Source organism: Coffea arabica, chromosome 11c (assembly GCF_036785885.1).
Source record: "Coffea arabica cultivar ET-39 chromosome 11c, Coffea Arabica ET-39 HiFi, whole genome shotgun sequence".
NCBI classification, from domain to species: domain Eukaryota; kingdom Viridiplantae; phylum Streptophyta; class Magnoliopsida; order Gentianales; family Rubiaceae; genus Coffea; species Coffea arabica.
This window is the reverse complement of record NC_092330.1, coordinates 5,201,040-5,221,687: the sequence shown is the minus strand read 5'-3', so window position 1 is coordinate 5,221,687 and position 20,648 is coordinate 5,201,040. Positions and strand designations below refer to the sequence as shown.

The following is a 20,648-nucleotide window of genomic DNA, read 5'->3' as shown; positions in this document are numbered from 1 at the left end:
ACCTTCTCTGTTTTTTCTCTCTTGGCCTTCGCTGCCTTTTTCTTTTCTTCCGTCACTCCTTTTTCCTAGCCACCAATTGTTTTTGCCTTTCTTGTCCTGGTTTCCTCTTCATCCGTTTCAGCCCGAAGCCGCCCGAAGCCCATTTCTTTGCTTTTTCTCGTTTTCCTCCTACCTTGCTCTGTTCTTCCGCCAGCCTTCCTCTCTGTTTTTTTTTTTTACTTCCCCCACCGCCCGAAGCTGCCTTTCTTGCCTCTTCCCAAGCTCTCAATTTCTTCTAGTTTTTTACCGTTGCCCTTTTTCTTCCGTTTTGCTCAGCCCCCTTCTCCCTTTTTTTTCCTCCACCGCTAGCTTTTTTTCTCTTCTTTTGTTTCGTTTCTTTTCTCCCTGAAACCCTAGCCGTTCTCTGCTCCCCCCCTTTTCTCTATTTTTTTTTTGGTTCCCTCAAAATTCCTTAAACCACCCAGTGTTTAGACACCTAATGCCTTAGGTGTTATGTTGTCCAAAACACAAAGGGACACTTGTCCCAATGCATGCCACCCACTTGCTATTTTTATTATTTTTATTATTTTTTTCTTTTTCTTTTCTTTTCAATGAAATAAGCAAAAATTAAAACAAAAAATCAACTATATATAAAAAAAAAGCCAAAATTCTTGGTGTCTACAATTAAGCTTCATATGAAGGCAGAATATTCATCATAAAAACTGAAAATTTACATATCACAACCTTAATCCATAATATTTCTCATAAAACTATCTATTTTGTAACCTTAAACTACTAATATGCAATTATTCGAAGCAAAGAGGGATTTCTTGGCAAGTTACCTTAGAACCACTAGAAAGATGGTAGCTTAGTACTTCCTCTTCAAAAAACACTCCACCAACACCTCTAATCCACTTTAATAAGCAACTTTTATGGAGTAGTTTGCAATTTTGATGGTTGAAACTCAAGATTGAAGCTTTAAATTGAAGTGTATGATGAAGTTTTCTCTCCTTATTTTGCTCCTCAAGTTTCGGCCAAGACAAAGGAAAAATGGAAAGAAATTTGGTCAAAATTGGTTTTAGAAAAGTTAAGACAACTTTGGTCAAAATCCATCTTCTAGTAGTGTCGCGACAAATGGCGCTTTATGGTTTAATCTCATCTCTTTGTCTTCCAATGGTAATTTTATTTAACCAACCTCTAATTATTTACTAACACCTTATAAAATAATATCCCTTTATACAAAACTGCAACTAATCGTCAAAATTTTATCGCACTAACTGCACCCACGTCCATAACGCACTTCACTCTTAACATGTACTAACTTATACCAAGAAAATAATTTAAAAACTATACTCACTTATAAAAATATCTAGAAAATTAAGGTAGTAAAATAAAATAAAGAAAATGCATGAAAGAAATAGAATAAAATAATTATAAAATAAGAAAATTTTGCAGGTTCTCACAGTAGCTTTTTCCAAAGTAACTGATGGAGAGAAAATAACCACAAAATGAAGTACTTTCTTCTTCATGCCAGTTAATATTCTGGTCATTAAGCTGTTGCACAAGGAATAGTAACGTCATACCCAATTTGTGGTTTTGAGATTTATAGATTTGTATACACTACTTGGCTTTTTAGTTAATCAGAACAAACGAACAGGTGAGAAGCAAAATGAAAATTGGAGAGCAAAATGAGACAATTGGAGAGCAATTGGAGAGCAAAATGAAAATCCAGCTAAGAAGCAATCCAACTTATACAACCACGTGGAAGAGCTCACGTGAAAATACTTCTTGTGGGCAATCGAATTGGTCAGTGCTTATTATTTGCAATCCAAACAATTTTTGTGTTATCTGAAATATCTTCTTGATTTGGTAAATATTATGTTAAATAATATTCCAAATATTTGATGTCCAAACAGAATCATTATCTTTATATGATAAGAATGATGTTAAGGTTACAAATTACAAGTTAGTATAGGAGTTTATTGTCTCTTTTTATTAGCAACTTTTTGCATTTCAGGGTCAATAGAATTGGGAGTTAGAAGGAAAATTGAGAAGAATTGTTCCTCATATTCTTATTGTTGAGCAATGTAGAGAATTTTCTAGCCAAATTGCTGATGAAGAAATTTGGAGAGTTATGTTCGCATTGAAGGATGGTAAAGCTCTTGACCCGAATGGCTACGCAGCTGAATTTTTCAAGCAAAATTGAGATGTGGTAGGTGCTGAGGTTATTGAAGCACTGAAATTTTGCTTTATGAATCATTACATGTTCTACCTATGACAATCACTCTAGTCCCCAAAGTGCCAAATGCCATGCATATGAAGAATTTTAGGCCTATTGCTTATTGCAAGACTCTGTACAATGCTACTCAACTATTCTTACAAAAAGGTTGAAGCAGGCGATTCCATCTATTATTAGCCATACACAGAGTGCATGATAAAGGGTCAAAACATTCTTGATAATGTGCTGCTCATACATGAAATAGTCAGAGGTTATGGAAGAGCTAATGGACCACCTCGTACAGTTATCAAAATAGACATTATGAAAGCCTATGATACTTTGAATTGGGAGTTTCTACTATCTACTATGGGACTAATGGGATTTCCTAATAATTTCATTAAATTAGTTGCAAGCTGTGTTACTACAGTCTCATTCTCCGTCAACTTAAATCGATCATTGATTGGGTACTTTTGTAATGAAAGGGGCTTAAGGCAAGGGAATCCAATTTCCCCCTACCTATTTCTTATGGCTATGCAAGTATTCTCAAGGTGGCTATAAAAAAAATCACTAGTGAAGATTTTGACTACCATCTAAAATGCCAGGATCTTTAGCTATTACACCTGACTTTTGCTAATGAACTTTTTATCATTACTACTACAGCTTATAGATCCTTTACGGTTATAAAGAAGACTTTGCAAGAGTTTGGGTAGCTATCTAGACTACGACCAAATTTGCAAAAATGTCAAGTATACATAGTTAGGGTGAATGAAGAGATGCAGAAGGAATTCAGTGATATAATTTAGATGCCATTTGGGACTTTACCTATCAGATATTTGGGACTACCTTTGATATCTACGAAATTGAGCTTTGTAGATTGCGAACAAATCATTAACAAAATGCAACAAACTTTGCAAAGCTGGGTGACAAAAAGATTATCTTATGGTGGCAAGTTACAATTAATCAAGACAGTTTTGAATGGTATTCAACTTTATTAGTCTAGTGCGTTTATCTTGCCAAAAGTTGTAATAAAAATATTAACAATTTAATGGCATCATTCTTGTGGTTTGGAGAGATCAAATTCCACTACTGTGCTAAGGTAAAATGGTATGATGTGTGTTTACAGAAAAAAGAGGGAGGACTTGGCTTTTTGATCTGGTGTTATGGAACAAATATTTAATATTAAAGAAAATCTGGAATATATACAGCAAGAAGGACAACTTGTGGGTTAAGTGGATTCATGCTGTCAGTCTTAAAGGTGCATCCTTTTGGGGAATAAAAGAGCCGGCTAACTACTCGTAGTCGTGACAAAATTTTGAAGATTAGAAGGGATTGACAAGCAAGTATAAAAACTGTAATAGGTGATGGCAGGATACAAATTATTGGTATGATAACTAGCACGTAATGGGGCCTTTATACCAAAATACTCTGAAAATGTATTATATAACCTTGGGTTCTTGAAAACATCTGCAGTAACATAGTTTATACAGGAGGGGGCATGGAAATGGCCACAAGGGAAAAGGATGACTAAGGAGTTCAAAAGCCTTAAAGCTGCCACACCTGAAATCTTCCTACCCTGCATGGAGGCAAAAGATGAGGTATACTGTATTGATGGACAACTAGGAAGATACAATGTCAAAGCAGGGATGAAATTTTTGAGACCTCATGGTAACACAGTAAGCTGGTATAAGCTGGTTTGGGGAAAAGGAGTAGTGCCAAGATATGCTTTTATTATTTGGATGCTATGTCTTAGAAAATTAAATACTAAGGATAGATTGAAGAAATGGAGAGTAAAACTGGAAGGTGAGCTTTGCAAGTTATGTTAAGGCCAATTGGGGACCATGAATCACTTGTTCTTTGATTGTTCTGTTTCAAGGAAGGTGTAGAAAAAATTGGTACACATTTTGCTTGTCTACTAAAGATATTCTACCATGGAAAAATGAAGTACAATGGTTAAGTGCCCTTTGGAAGTCGAAATCTTTTCCTGATCAAGTGAGGAGACTGGTATTTGTTAGGGTGGTATACCATATCTAGAAAGCTAGAAATCAAGCTTTATTCAAACAAATGCCTGTAAAAGAGGAGGACATTATTCATGAAGTGCTGACTGCTGTAAGAGATGTAGTGATGGGTTGGAAAAAATTTCCAGTAAACAAGGCAAGTTGGGAATTGGCTATAGAGTTGAAACTATCTGTGACTTGTTTAAGTTGACGAGTATTGCATAGTATAAAGTACTATTGATGTAGTAGAAATTTATATTCCGTGTACAAACTTACTATTCTTATCAATAAAATGTTCAATTTTACTTAAAAAATTATTTTTAATTAAATTGTATCATAGGGGTAGAATTCAAGAAGATAGATCTATGTGATGGAGAGAGGATATCAATGTATGAGATTAAGCACATGGTGATGAGTTGTGGTCACAACAATGAAGTTATATTCTACTGTTATCTTAATTCGAGAAGATACCAACCATGGACTGAGGTACCTTCAAATTAATAATCATATTAAAGAGTTCTATAGTTGGGTGAAGCATTTCAAATTGATAGAAGTGATATGTGACCATGTGCTAGAGAAAGAGGTGTTCAAACTTCATATCAAGGCTATCGTAAAGCCATCACATGACAAGAAGTTTGCAGTAATAATACAAAAGATTGATGATAGGGAGCATGTTTAACTAGTCCATGCACGTGGTAGTAAAAATGCAAAGACCACACAATCTGTTAGGAAATGTGGTTATATTTATAGATCATTTGCTACTCTAGAATGGAAGGATAGCAATAAGCAAACAGAATCAATTTATGAAACTGCTGGGGAAGATGATACATCTATAGTTCGAACAGATTTACATTCAAGTTTTGATAATGGTGAACATACTTCCTCTAAACCTATTGGAAATAAGGGAGAACAAGATGAGCATGAAGGTGATGAAAGACAATTTGAGCAGTTTATTGAATATTGTAGAAAAAATGAAATATATGAAGACAATCAAGTCAACAGTCTAACAATATAGCCAAGTGAATCACATTAAAGTCAGTCTAATTCAACTCAACATGCTTAAACTCAGGAAATGCCTGCGAGTAAAATTGAAGATGAAAAAGAAGTAAGTTAATAGGTTGCGATTTGTTGCTAAATTTATAATTGGTTATAAATTTAGTCAAATATTGTTTTTATTGGTAGATTCTACTTATATTTGGTTAATGGTACCCATTGTAGGAAAATCAGCAAAAAGTGATGAAAGAGGTAATTTTTCAAGAATTGCTATCGAATCCAGATGATTCGAAATTTGCACACGGAGATTTCTAAATCCAAATTGAATTCCAGACAGCTTTTGGGTGAAGATTTGGAAGATTTTAATTTTCTTTATTAGTTATAGCATTGGATTAGAAAACGTAGAAGATTATCTATTACAGTATCTTTTCTAATTAGGAAACATGTTTTTATTATTGTAGTCGATATGAACTAGGAAATTGGAAGAGAGAAAGTCGGCATCCCATTTGATTAGTATTTTGGTCAGGATAAAAAATTAGGAGTAGTGACTCTTTGCTTTGTGAAGGGAATGCCAGGATCACTTGGTCTTTTCTCTCCTTTCTTGGTTTTTTTTTTTTTTTGGTTAAAGACTTATGCAAATTGTTTCAATGGAGTTGCTTGGGTTACTCTCACTAGAGAGTAACTAATTCTCTATTCTAGTTGAGAAATGTTTATCTTTAATCGTACCTTTTGATGATTACAAAACAAGTGGATAAAACTAATATCTTCCAAATTTTGTTTTTTATCAGAAAATGGAGCAAAATAGGTTCAAAGGCCAAGCATCTGCTAAAACATCTGTCGGACGCACAAATACATCCTATCGGCCGTCCGATAACCGTTGAGTATCTTCGGACGCGCAAAGAACTTATTCTCGGACGTCCGAAACTGATAAGTCAGCACTTCTAAGATCTCTAACCTCGATCGGACGCACAATACCTGAGCACCGGACGTCCGACAATCATTGCAACACTTCGAACAACAAGCATTAGAAGCACCGGGCGTCCGAAAGAATTAATGAAGGATTCCAAGTTTTACATCCTATGGTCGGACGCATATTCTGATGCTGCCGGACATCCTAAAGATTTCAAGAAAATTTTTTGAACTCACTGCCTGCGTTCGGAAGCACAAAACCAGCCTACCGGATGTCCGACACTACTAACGGCTAGTTGACTTTTCACCTGCCTTGTGTCCGTTAATGGCATTAATTGAAGATATTTTTGATCTATTATAAATAGGATAAAAGTCAATCACCAAAATAACAGATACACATTAAGTCTACATCAGATCTTGAGTGATTCAAGCATAAGAATACTCAAAAAAGAAGATTTGTACTCTTAGTTGTATGATCTTCATTTAGCTTTTCAAGTGTGATTCAATTTCCTCAATAGTGTAGCTCTGTGAGGGTTATTCGAGTGATTGTAAAACTTACTTGTTTGATCAAGTGTATCTTGAGGCAAGAAGGAAGTGATCCTTCCGTGTACACAAGAGATTGGTTGTATATTGAATCAACTTGAAGGAGCTTACAATATAAAGGGATATTCAAACTCTAGTCGAGTTTGAGATTTGGTTTGCCATTCCATCTTCTTACTCACTGTTTTGCAACATTACATGTTTATCTCTTCTGTTCTAAATTATTTCCGCTTTATCATAAATTGTTCCTTGGTCTGGTACTTTAGAAAAAGAGGGCTAGTTCAGAAAAAAAGTGATTTATATTTTGGCTAACTTTTAAACCACCTAATTCACCCCCCCTCTTAGATTGTCTTCGATCCTTACAATTGGTATCAGAGTTTGGTCTCCTTGAAATTAAGCTCAATCGGCTTAGGAGTAGATATGACAACCAACAATGCCATGTTCTTTGAGGGACAATTTGTGACGACCCCACTTCTCCCAAGGGCGAACCCAAGGGTATCGGCGGGCCGCCTGCCTAACTCGCGCCAGGACTCAAAACTTAAAGCAATAAAAGCCAGAAAATCCAAAAGAGTACTATACATACTATATACAATCCCAAAAGAGTTATAATTACATTCTCCAAAAGTACCTGCTCTTACTATTACATCCGTATAATTACAACCAAAACCAAAAGGAAGACCCTAAGAAGGATCCTAATACAAACCACCAGAATAAAAACAAACATCCTAAAAGTTCAACTATTACAAGCCAATCTACTAAACTAGTGTATGAGCCCCAAACGTACCCGCGTCGGCCCCTGCTAAGGAAAACAAACGGAATGGGGTAAGCTAAAAGCTTAGTAAGTAAACAGGGGCAAAAGCGTAAATTTCACGTAGCAACATTTACGCAGTAAGAGTAAAGCAAAAGCAGAAAAGTAACATCACATAATAAGGATACGGGTGGCTCCAAAACCAATTCATTTGCCATGCTTGATCTCCTGTCGACACTCCGTCGACCATAAATAAGGTCCGTAGAACTTCACTTGTACACCCACCGACACCTTATCACCCTCACTGGCCAGTCACCTCACAAACTTGCCCAGGCGAACGAAATCACAAACTTGAGCTTTAATCATAAGCTCGGGTCACAAACTTGGTGACCTCAAACCAAGTTGGACTGACTTCGACCAAGCCCTAACCGGCTCGAATAGTCCATCTAGGTATTGAGTTCAACCGCAAACTCACAAAATTCACAAAATTATTCAAAAGTCACCCCGAGCCACAAGCTCAAGGGTTTTTGTTCCAAAATTTCTCACATACATATGTCATGTACAAATTGGTGCGTAAATTAGGGTCTAAATCGAGTGCGATAAAGTACACCATCGCCTAGATACCTTTTTTACACATAACGAAACACATAAACAACTAACACATAAGAGCGGCCTGAATACTTACTCAAAATACCAAAAGTAGTATAAAAGCGGAATTCACTTTGTGTGTTGGCTAGTAGTGGGCCCCACCGGCACCGCCTAGCTCACCACTGTCTGAAATCGAAAATTATGTCACAATATATCATAAACGGCAACTAACGTACTTAAAACAAGCAAAACGGCAAAATTGGCACGCGCAAGTGCGGGAACGGCAAAACGGCCGCACACGTCCGCGCGGAACTGCAAACGGAAATGGCCAAGTCGGCCATCTCAAACCGTTTTGGTCAAAAATTAGGCTAAGAATATCGGATCAAGGTACATGAGGTACCGTTACGAAGCTAAGAGGAAGGGCTACAATGTTCATGAAGACATCGCAACCCAGATCTCAATAGATATAGGTCAAAAGGCACGAAATAGTGCCAGACGTTTCATGGCGGGTTACCAAACAGGCCCTGTTTGCAAGGCCGTAACTCACGGCTCAAAAATCGAAATCAAGAAATTCCAGAGGCGTTAGAAAGCTGAGACATAAGGCTAAAACTTTGATGTTTTGGCCAAGAACTAACGTATAACCCTCGATAACCAAAGTAGCAAAGGTCCTCGAGCGTAAAGTCGGGCAGCATGCCCTTTGTGTTTACCTAATTTCCAGCCATTTAGGCTTCATTATTTTTCTTCAACCACAATCCAACATCACACATAAAACAATTCAAGCCAAGAGCCGTTCCATAGGCTCAGAACATCATAAAAACAAGATTCACAACAATTACAAGTGCAGAAATTCAACTTAGCACAAGACAGATTTGACGTACAAATGCGGTAATACCATATCCGAGGCTACGCTTATCGGATTAAAACGAAACCTACGCCGTTTCGAAGCTAAGACACAGATCTACAACATCCATGAAGATCACGTAGTCCAGTTTCTAATGTAACTTAGTCAAATTCTCGAATTACTAAACCAGAAACCAATTCGTCGGTTGTTTAAACGTAGAACACTGTAATGGACATAACTCAGTGTACACAAGTCCGAATCAGGTTTTCTTTGAGGCATTTTAAAGCTACTTCAGAACACTACAACTTTTATGTTTTGGCCCAGAGCTAAATCAGAATGGATCCTGGTCAAAAATCGTGATAAACTGGACTGAACTGAAGAAACGGACTGCTGGGAAATACTTAAAACAGTAAGGGTATTTTGGACTTTTCACGAGCTACGTTGCTCCGATTGAGCTGAAATTTTATAGGCACACATAAAATACCATTCCCTACAATTTTCATTCTTTGACCCAAGGCCAAAACAGCCTCTAACATACAGCTAAAATTTCGGACAGAAAGTTGGAACAAATTTTCCAGATTTTGGAATTTCTAGTTTTTTAGTGAATCTTCCTTAATTTCTTGGTCCAATCACTACCAAAACACCTTATGAAACCTCAATTGCAACATATATCATACACACTCTAAGTTGGGCAGCAATTCAGCAAGCCCTAGTTCATAAAACCAAAAGGGAAAAACCCCCAAATCATGATTGCATCAATTATTCACCACCAATTTGAAGTTACCAAGCTAATTTACACAAGATTGAAGGTAAAATTTAGGGAAATCAGCATCCTCACCTTGATTGGTGTCCACCAAGTGTCCTCCTAGCTTTCCTTTCCAAAAACTCTCCAACACTTCACTACTTAGACACTCAAAGGTGAGTTTAATCGGGTTAGATTTGGATTTCTAACTTAATTGAAGCAAATCAAGAAGGAAAATTTGTTGTTCTTGCTCTTCTTTTCTCTCCCCTTGAGCTCGGCACTCAGCAAGAAAGAATGAGGGAGAAAAGGCTCAAGTTGTCTTATAGGAAGGTAAGATGATCAAGGCTTAATTGTGACCACAAATTCTTTCAACACTTGGACTAATCTTGACCACAAATTTTTCTCTCTCTTGTTGCATTTCTAACCTCTAATTTTCGGCCAATAAGAAGCTAAGAGGGGGAAGATATTTTGTTCCATTAATGGTAAACTTGTATAGCAAGTAAGTGGTGGTCAATTGGTGCGTTCAATCGGTAATGCGCGGGACCCGCCGGTTCGCGCCGTTTTTTCTTAAAACACACGTACTAGGGTTTTTTACTTCCTATTCACTAACCTTATCTTATTGCTCCTAATCACATATTATTTCTCACTTAAAAGTCACTTTTAATCACCAAATTTGATCCTTTTTCCGTACCAAAATTTCATCCGGCGAAAATTGCAAAAAACCCTAATTTTGCTCCAATCCTGAAACCAAAGAGTGAAACCCTACTTTTTAGGCTCACTTGCACTTATTATGGAATAATTGGATAGTAGGGCTTTAAATCTTAATCCCTACATAGGGTTTTCGAAATACTCCTAAAATCAAACGTTACCGCCCAACTAATGAATATCTCAACGTAGAACGGACTGGGGCCTCACACAATTAGTAGCTAGACCTCTTATGTTCAATGGTTCAAACTATGTCAGTTGGAAGGAAAGAATAATTATTTTCTTACAATATATTGATATTGAGTTATGATTTATTGTCAATGAAGGTCCGTTTGATGCCTCTACTATTGATGCAAATACAAACAGGTCGAGACCAAAAACAAGAAGTGAACTAACTGCTGAAGACAGAACTCATCTCACTCTGAATGCCAAGGCGATGAATGTACTGTACAGTGCTTTAGACTCAAACGAATCTGTTAGAGTCAAGAGCTGCAAATCTGTAAAAGAAATCTGGGATAAATTTCGAGAAATATACGAAGGAAATGAAAATGTGAGAGAACAGAAGAAGTCCATTCTGGTCACGAAGTATGAATCCTTTAAGATGGAATCTCACGAAAACATCGACAAGATGTATTGCAGATTCAATGATCTTATTAAGGATCAAAAAGTTCTTGAAAAAGATTACTCTCTAGGTGAGAAAAATAGAAAAATTCTGAATGCTCTAATAAAGGATTGGGAGAGCAAAGTGACTGCCATTGAGAAAGCCAAAGATCTGAACATTTTATCTATTGAATCCCTTATAAATTCACTGATCTCTTATGAGTTAAAACTCAAGTCTAAGGTGCAGGAAGAAAAAGACAAGAGTTAGAAAGAGCATTGCTCTGAAGACTTCGCAAGAAGAAAATGATACAATCTCTCTGGATGGAGATGACATGGAAGGTGATGATAGTGACATTGCACTCATCACACGAGAATTCAAAAGAATACACAACAACAGAAGATTCAGAAAAGGAGGACATAGCAATTCCTTTCCAAATCAGTCCAACAATTTCAGAAATAAAGGAAAGCTGGAATTCAACAAAAAGTAAACTGATAAGTACTTTAAATGCAGCCAACCTGGTCATTATGCAAATGAATGTCCAATGAAAAAAAAGAAGGAGAACAAAAGTGAACGAAAATCAAAATTCAACAATTTTCAAATCACCTGGAATGACTGCAATTCAGAAGGAGAAGTAGAGGAAGAAGATGAATCCGCCCAAGTAGCTTTCATGGCCATTGAAAATGAAGAGGTAACCTAATGTAACCTCAAACTAATAGTAATAGTGAGTCTGATGTTGATATTAATTCTTTCCTAAAAAAAATACATAACAGTTTAAAAGAATCCTATGTTAGAAACAAAGAACTAAAACAGAAAATTAGCTTTCTAATACAAGATAATGCAAATCTTTTTCGATAAAACAAATGTCTTAAGCATGAAAATGAGAACCTTAAAAGGATTGAAACTGATGTGCTTGCTGAACTTAACAAAAAGACAAATCTCTGTGACATGCTCAGAAGTGAACAATGCAGCCTAAAAAAAAGGATAGATGATTTATGTCAATTGTTACAACATATGAAACAGAACCGTCTTCAAAAAAATGACACTGAATCTCACCTTTACACTCATCAGAAAAGATTGAATTATAGTAAAAATGAGTTTACTGTCCACAAGAGAAGACAAGTCAGATTTATTAAACCTGTTCATTTGATTGATCCAATGACTGTAGCAACTTTTGTTGTCAATTTGGTCACATGAATAGCAACTGTTATGTTAAGAAAAATATGAGAAATGGAATGAGATGCATGTGGGTTGTTAGATATAATGCCAACCATGAAAGATCCAAAAAGTAATGGGTACCAAATATTATATTGTGGACTACTGTGTAGGTGAACCTGGTAGACATTATTAAAGAATCAAAATGGTTCATAGATAGTGGATGCTCAAGACATATGACTGGTGATGCATCACAGTTCATCAAGTTCAAACCAAAAACAAGTGGAAAGATTACTTTTGGAGATGATAATAAAGCCAAAACTGTTGGAATTGGTACTGTTAGTAAGAATGGTCAGACTTTTGTTCATCATGTTCTTTTAGTCGACAACTTGAGTTACAATTTGCTGAGTGTTAGTCAACTATGTGATAGAAACCTGCTCGTGTTATTTAAGAAACATGAATGCCTTGTTCTTGACTCAAAGTGTAACATTGTTTTCAAAGGACAAAGAGTTAATGACATTTATGTGGTGATTCTTGAAAAAGTTGATGCTTCCAGCCTTAGTTGTCTCAAAGTAGCAAATGAGGATCGCTGATTGTGGCACAGAAGGCTTTGTCACTTCAATATGGATTTGCGAAAAGAGATTTCCAAAAAGAATCTGGTTAGAGGGCTTCCAAAACTCAATTTTTGTAAAGATCGCATCTGTGATGCTTGCCAATTTGGAAAACAAATCAAGGTATATTTTAAACCAAAAAAATGTATTTCTACCTCAAAACCCATAGAATTCCTACATTTTGATCTTTTTGGTCCAACTCAAACCACAAGCCTTGGTGGCAAGAGATTCTGTTTTGTTGTTGTTGATGACTATTTTAGATTCACTTGGCTGATGTTTCTTGCACATAAAGATGATGCTTTCAAAAACTTTGTTTCCCAGTTTCCCAAGGTTCAAAATTTGATTGGTTTGAAAATCATAAAAATAAGAAGTGACAATCGCACAGAATTTCATTTTTGTGGATTTCCAGAATTTTGTGACAACAATGGCATTACACATGAGTTTTCTATTGCTAGAGTACCTCAGCAAAATAGAGTGATTGAGAGGAAAAATAGAACTCTTCAAGAATCTACTAGAACCATACTTAGTGAATGCAATCTACCAAAGTACTATTGGACTGAAGCTATAAACACTGCATGCTATACCATGAACAGAGTTCTCTTAAGACCAATCTTGAATAAAACTTCATATGAGCTGTTGTTTGATAAAAAACTTGTAGTTGGTTATTTTAAAGTTTTTGGTTGCAAATGTTTCATTCTGAACATTAAGGAGCTTCTTGGTAAGTTTGATAAAAAATCTGATGAGGAGATCTTTTTGGGATATTGTAAAAATAAGAGAGGTTTTAGAGTTTATAATCGTAAAACTCTGGTTATAGAAGAAGCTATACATATCACTTTTGATGAATCTAATGGTGACACATCCATAAGTTGTGGTGAAGATGATGATGCAGGTGTTCGAGAAGAATTAAAGAAGCTAACAATCAGCAATCAAGGCACAGCTCTATCAGAAAATGATTCAAAGGAAGATGAAAATCAAGACAGTCCTGCTAGAGAAGACAATGACAATGACACTGCGATTCCTAATGATCTTCCAAGAGTCTGGAAATTCGTCCAAAATCATCCTAAGGAACTTATCATTGGGGATCCATTTGAAAAGGTCAGAACATGTTCCACCTCTAGACAATTAATAGATAACTTTGCATTGGTCTCACATTTTGAGTCCAAAAATGTTGTTGATGCATTGAATGATGAGAGCTGGATTTTAGCCATGGAAGAGGAGTTAAATCAATTTGAAAGAAATAAGGTTTGGGCATTAGTTGATAGACCACAAAATCATCCTAGTATTGGCACTAAATGGATTTTTAGAAATAAAATGAATGACAAAGGTGAGATAGTTAGAAATAATGCCAGATTGGTAGCTAAGGGTTACACTCAAGAAGAAGGAATAGATTTTGATGAATCATTTGCACCCGTAACTAGGCTAGAATATATTAGAATGTTTTTAGCTTTTGTATGTTTCAAAAATTTTAAATTATTTCAAATGGATGTTAAAAGTATTTTCTTAAATGGTTTTATAGATCAAGAAATTTATGTTGATCAACCCCCTGGTTTTGAAAATGAGAACTATCCAAACCATGTTTTTAAACTCGCAAAAGCTTTATATGGATTAAAACAAGTTCCAAGAGCATGGTATGAACGCTTGAGTGGTTTTTTGATTGAAAATGGTCAAAAGAGGCATAGTAGATACTACTCTTTTCACTAAATAAAGTTCACGTGATCTTCTAATTGTTCAAATATATGTGGATGATATTATTTTTGGTACTACTAATAAGAATTTGTGCAAGAAATTTTTCAAAATTATGCAAAAAGAGTTTGAAATGAGCATGATAGGAGAGTTAAATTTCTTCCTTGGACTCCAAGTGGTTCAAATCAGAGAAGGAACGTTTATCAATCAAACAAAATACACCAAGGAGCTGCTCAAAAGATTTGGAATGGAGAACTCAAAGCAGGTTGGAACACCTATGTGCACATCTACCAAAATCGACAAAGATGAAAAAGGTACAAAAGTTGATGAAAAGAAGTATAGAAGTATGATTGGTAGTCTGCTTTACTTAACTGCTAGTAGGCCAGATATCATGTTTGTTGTATGCTTGTGTGCTCGTTTTCAGTCCTGTCCAAAGGAATCACATTTGAATGCAGTAAAAAGAATTTTTAGATATCTAAAAGGAACCTTGAATTTTGGTCTTTGGTATCCTAAGTGTAATGAACTCCCATTGAGTGGATTCTCTGATGCTGATTTCAGTGGTTGTAGAGTTAATAGAAAAAGTACATCAGGAATATAAAGCTTCCTTCAAAACTGCTTAGTATCTTGGTTCAGCAAGAAACAAAATATTTTTCTCTTTCTACAACTGAAGCAGAATATATTGCTGCTGGTGCTTGTTGTGCTTAATTGTTATGGATGAAAAACACATTGAATGATTTCGGACTAACATATGAATGTGTGCCTATGTATTGTGATACCACTAGTGCCATAAATTTGACAAAAAATCCCATTCAGCACTCTAGAACAAAGCACATAAATATAAAACATCACTTCATTCGTGATCTTGTCCAAAAGAGAGAAATTTGCGTTCAGTATGTGTGTTCGAAAAATCAAATTGCTGATATTTTTACAAAATTCCTTCCATTGGACCAGTTTGTGTATCTTAGAACAAAACTGGGCGTCTGTGAAAAAGTTCTCTAAAAACTTCTATCAGACGTCAGATGTGTTAGAACAGACGTTCGACAGTATTTTTCATCAGTTTCCCCAGGAAATTTTTGTTCAGACGATTATGTCGGACGCTTCACTTCGTTTGGCCGTCCGACACTCAATTTACTGTGTCTTATAAAGAAGCCATCCACTTCATTCAGTTCAGTTACCTCCTTAGACTCGGACGCAGCCTTTCGGTTCCCCTTCAAATTTAAAATTCAAATTAGTCTCTCCCGCATTCAAGTTCCAAGGAATTGATCCAACCAACTTCATTACACCTCCATTGACCGTTTTACTTCACTCATAACACCCCATAACTCCCAACTGCCTCATAATTTTCAATTCATACTAGAAACCCTAACTTTTTCAAATCCACTATCTGTAATCATCTCAAGTATCCTCTGCAGCTCTTAACGCACTAGTAGTCAATTTGACACGCATCTGCACTACACTACATCTTAAAAATCAACTGTATTACATCATGGTGAGAATTAGAGGTGGTTCAGCAAGTGCCGGGCACACATTTAGGCTCAGGAATGAAGATGTTGAGATCGTAGAACCTTCCACCAGGGTATCCAAAAAGAGGACAGGGACTCATGGTGGAAAGGCAAAGCAACCTGCAAAGAAGATACAGGATGCTCCAACTGCTGATTCATCTCCTGTACAAGTGGAAGCACATCAAACTGAGGAACAAATTGCTGAAAATCAGCAAACACCTGAACCCTCTACCAGAAAATCACCTAGGACAAGATCTGGTGCTCAGACTACTGGGTCATCTGCCAAACAAAGTGCAAAAAGGAAACGCATTTCAAAGGAACCAGAGGGTCAGCTTGTCAAAGAACCTACACCCCTGCTAAAGTTCATTGATGACGAGGCCAGAGATAGATTTGAATTAATCTCTCAAAAAGGATTCATCATTCAGAGGTCTGTCATCCCATATGAATTTTGTAAGATTGACTTAGAACCTGTGCTTAAGCTTTTTGAGTTCCAAAAATGGACTCACCTCCTGACTATCCCACACACCTTCTACCCTGACATGCTTTAGCAGTTTTTTTGCAAATCTTAGGAAAAGAAACTCACACACCGAGCTTATCTCTAGAGTCAATTCTGTTGATATCACTTTAACTCCTGATGTCATTAACTCTATTTTGAAAACTAAGATTGAAGATGGCTTCAGAGGAAAAATTGTAAATTTCTTTTCATATGAAGAATTCCCCTCTACTTACCATCATTTTCACATCTCCAAGTTAATGACTTACTTTCGCACTCATTTCAACACTCCTGCTGAGGCGAGATTAGAGGATCTCAGTCCTCAGAACTTGATTATCTTCACTATTGTTTCCAATCTGTTGGTACCCACTGATGGTCACAGAACCGATGCAAACAAAATGAAATTGTATCTGTTTTACTGTTTTGTGGATTATATCAAAAATCGATTTTGATTTTGTGATGTGCAAATTCTTGCTTAAGATTAGTACCGACAGTCGTAGGAAACTTTCCTATGGAAAATTCCTGACTTCCATCTTTGCTCACCTTGAAATTCCCTTCACTGGAAAGTCTCTTAGAGAAAATGCCTCAACTGTTTTCTCAAAGGCCTATTTTGAACGAAAAAATTTAAAGTTTTTTGAGGATCACTGGTGTCACAAGAAACCTCTGTCAGAGTTCAGAAGAAAGAGCCTTCACGAAACTCCAGTCACTCCCAGAACCCCTCGAGATCAATCCATGTATATCTCTCTTTTCATCATTCACCCTAGAAAATCAGCCAACAAATCCTTTATATACAACTTTGAGGTTATCACGTTGCTTGAAGACCTCAAGCAACATGTTATGCTCATTGAAGATGGTCTAATGTCGACCATGACACCTGACCAGCAGGCTTCCTTCATTGAGAAATGAAATCTTCTTGTGCCTCCCACTCCTATGAACAATGAACATGCTCATCAAAAAGAGCTCAGAACTGAGCCTACTGAGCACACTTCTGGTACTGAAGCTACTCCAGAAGCTCATGCTTCCAGTTCTCAGCCCAAGAATAAAGGAAAAGCTCCCATCTCTGAAGAAGCGACTGAAGTTGATGCTGAAGATACTGAAGAGGAAGATCATGGGGATCCTGAGCAATTTCGTCTGACTAGGAGAAGATCTGAATCATCCAAAATCACCATATAGGCACTACTAGGCCACTGCACTTCATGAGTAGTTCTCAATAACTCTTTTTCGCATATTTTGCTCTTAAAAAGACATCTGGTGTGTTTGTTAATTTTAAGGAGTTTACTCCTCTACTGGTCTGTAAAAATATTTAACTATCCGTTGTTGGAAGATGTTTCTATATTATGGTTGTGTCCCTCTTGTCTTAAATGGATGTTGTTTACTTTTAGCCTTGTCTGTTTATGTCAGTTCTTGTTGATTGCTGTCATTTGTTGCTGCTCTGATCTCAGTTCTGATTAATTTTGGTTCTGATATGGATATTGCTGTTATGATGACAAAAAGGGGGAGAAACATGGATGGAATCAGGATATGAATCTGATCTATATGTGAGGGGGAGTCAAGTAAATTTTTCTAAGGGGTATGAAAAATTTTCTGAGGAGGGGTCACTGATGGGATGTGGATATCATTATGAGGGGGAGTTGTAAATACTCCAAGACCTCTCTAAGAAAAGGGAAACCATACCAAAATTCCTTCACTTCATCCATTGTTTTGTCATCATCAAAAAGGGGGAGATTGTTTATCCTTGTTCGTATCTTATGATGATTACAAAACAAGTGGATAAAACTAATGTTTTCCAAGTTTTTTTTTGGGTAAGAAAATGGAGCAAAACAGGTTCAAAGGCCAAGTATCTGCTAAAACATCTGTCGAACACACAAATACATCCTATCGTTCGTTCGATAACCGTTGAGTATTTTCGGACGTGCAAAGAACTTATCCTCGAACGTCCGAAACTGATAAGTCAGCACTTCTAAGATCTCTAACCTCGATCGGACGCACAAATACATCCTATCAACCGTCCGATAACCGTTGAGTATCTTCGGACGCGCAAAGAACTTATCTTCGGTGTGACGCCCCCACTTCTCCCTAAGGCGAACCAAAGGGTATTCTCGGGACGCCTGCCTAGCTCTCGTCAGGACTCAAGCAATTCCATTCAAACTTATTACCGGACCACACAATACGGTCAATAACTTAGATACAATAAATGCGGAAGCGTTCAAGTTTAATAAAAGTCATCCGTTATCCAACCCGTACATCGGGTGTTCAACAACCATCATAAATCCTAAATATACATCATGCCCCAAAAGTTACATTCGGATTCCAAATTACAACCCAAAAGTCAAGACATAACCAAAAGTAATAGAAACCCTAAACGAAAGTGTATCAGGAAGGTTTCTTCGATACCTCGCCAAGTTCAATCCTGTTAAGGAAAACAAATCTACAGGGTGAGCAAAAACGCTCGTGAGGCCAAGAACACACATACAAGCATATTACTCAAATAACAATCTCAATTTACAAGTCAAGCAATCATATTTTAGTAATTAACAATTTACTGGAAATATAACCAGAAACAATTCAAGGATACTGGAGCCCTCAGGAGCTATATTCCACTTGCACATTCAATAACCTCCACGAATTGACACTCCGTCAATTGGATAGGTTTAGTCCGTAGAACTCCACTTAACCTGTCCCCTTTCACCTTACATACCCCTGTATCGGGCCCGCCTGTCATTTGTTTGTGACGATACTACTCGAGTATGCTAAGCAAGATCTCTCACTAGATCAAGCTTATATATCTCATGGCTCGCCAAAGTTCCCGACCAAGCCCATGCCGGCTCGAATCCAAGGTCGGCCAATGAGATTTGGGCGTCCCCATGTACACTTGTGTATCGAGGAGGTTCATTCTAACGACGTAGGCAACTATAGCATACCAATACATTTCATTCATTCATTCAATACATTTCAATCATTCATTCAATGCATTTCAATCATTCATTCAATACATTTCAACCATTAATATTTCATTTCTAATGAGAACGAGTGTGGTAAAGTACACACTCGACTCCACTTTCAAGATTTCCAATCATGAATAACAATTAAACATGTAACAAGTTTACATACACCTGACACTCACCAAGTATTAGGTGTAAGTAAGGTCAAGAAAAGTTCAAACGTCCACCGTGGGATCCTCTTGAAGGTTCTCGTGTGCGCCTGAGTAAATAATAGTGAATTATCATTCATATCCCAATTATCGAGGAATAATTCGTTCACTAGTATTAATCTAAGAGATTCCGTGAAAATGAACCTCAATTACTCGTAAATCGAGGTTCGGGAGGGGTTTGATAACATTCAAAAGTATTTAAGTCTTTATCTAGGAAATCGGGGATAAAACGTTTAGATAATATCAAAAGAATAAAGAGTTCTTGAAAAACTCTATTTCCTTGAAAGTTGGAAAATTTCAGTTTTATTATGAATTTTTGAAAAATCGTAACTCACTCGGCATAAGTCGAGAATTGGAAAACTTTATACCGTTTGAAACCTCTTAGAAAGTACTACAAGTTCCTAGATGACACTTTTCCATGAATCGAAGTGGAAAGTGCTCAAAAATGAGTTTGAAGGTACTGACTCGGTTCACAAGACAGAATTAAGTTGGATTTTGGCCAACTTTGAAAATTCGACACAATTCACACGTTGCGAATCGGCCCCTGAAATTTGTAACTCAATTAGAGTTGCAAGTGAGGTTTATAGCAGAGCAAGCGGATCAAGAATCGGAGTTTCGAGTACCGAAATACGGTAGCTTGAAGTTGGAGAAAATTCAAGACTTGAGAAGAATTTCCAGATTTGAACTTCCAACACCAGAAGTTTAGTTAGGTATCGAAACGAACTTGGCTTAGTACCAAAAATTGGCAGTATTTTACTCTTACATGAAGGGTATCTCTCTATCAAGTTTCACAGAAAAATACCTTTGGGAAGGTAGTCAACGAACCAACTAAAGTTCGGAAAAATTCTTAAGGCAATATGCCTTTAATCCTTTTCTTTCCAAATCCAATCGTTTGGCTAAGAAAATCCTCTAATCATGGTTCATATGTGAAAGGAAAGTCTAACGATCATTCATGGTACATTTGGTAGGTGTTTAACACCAAGAATTTCATTTAGTAAGACCACAACAAGTCTCATCTCAAATCTGTCCAAAACTGGGTTTTTCCAAAACAAAGCAGTGTTCTTGGTTTGATCACAATTCAGTCGACCTAACTCGGAATTGAGCATAGTTTATGGCGTTGGAAAATACATTCATAGGGCTAAAAATTCACAGTAGAAATCATTTTAAATTTCGGTACACAACTAGCTCGAAATCGAGC

General features: G+C 36.7%; 1 long non-coding RNA gene across 1 annotated transcript; it reads right to left on the bottom strand.

Annotated features, from left to right (window-relative positions):
• Positions 1-7,194: 7,194 nt before the first annotated feature.
• LOC140016758 (uncharacterized) lies at positions 7,195-9,819 on the bottom strand. Its single transcript, XR_011822961.1, has 2 exons — positions 9,649-9,819; positions 7,195-7,429 (listed from the first exon to the last, which is right to left on the bottom strand). It is a non-coding gene; the product is annotated as an uncharacterized lncRNA (long non-coding RNA).
• Between the last annotated feature and the right edge of the window lie 10,829 nt (positions 9,820-20,648).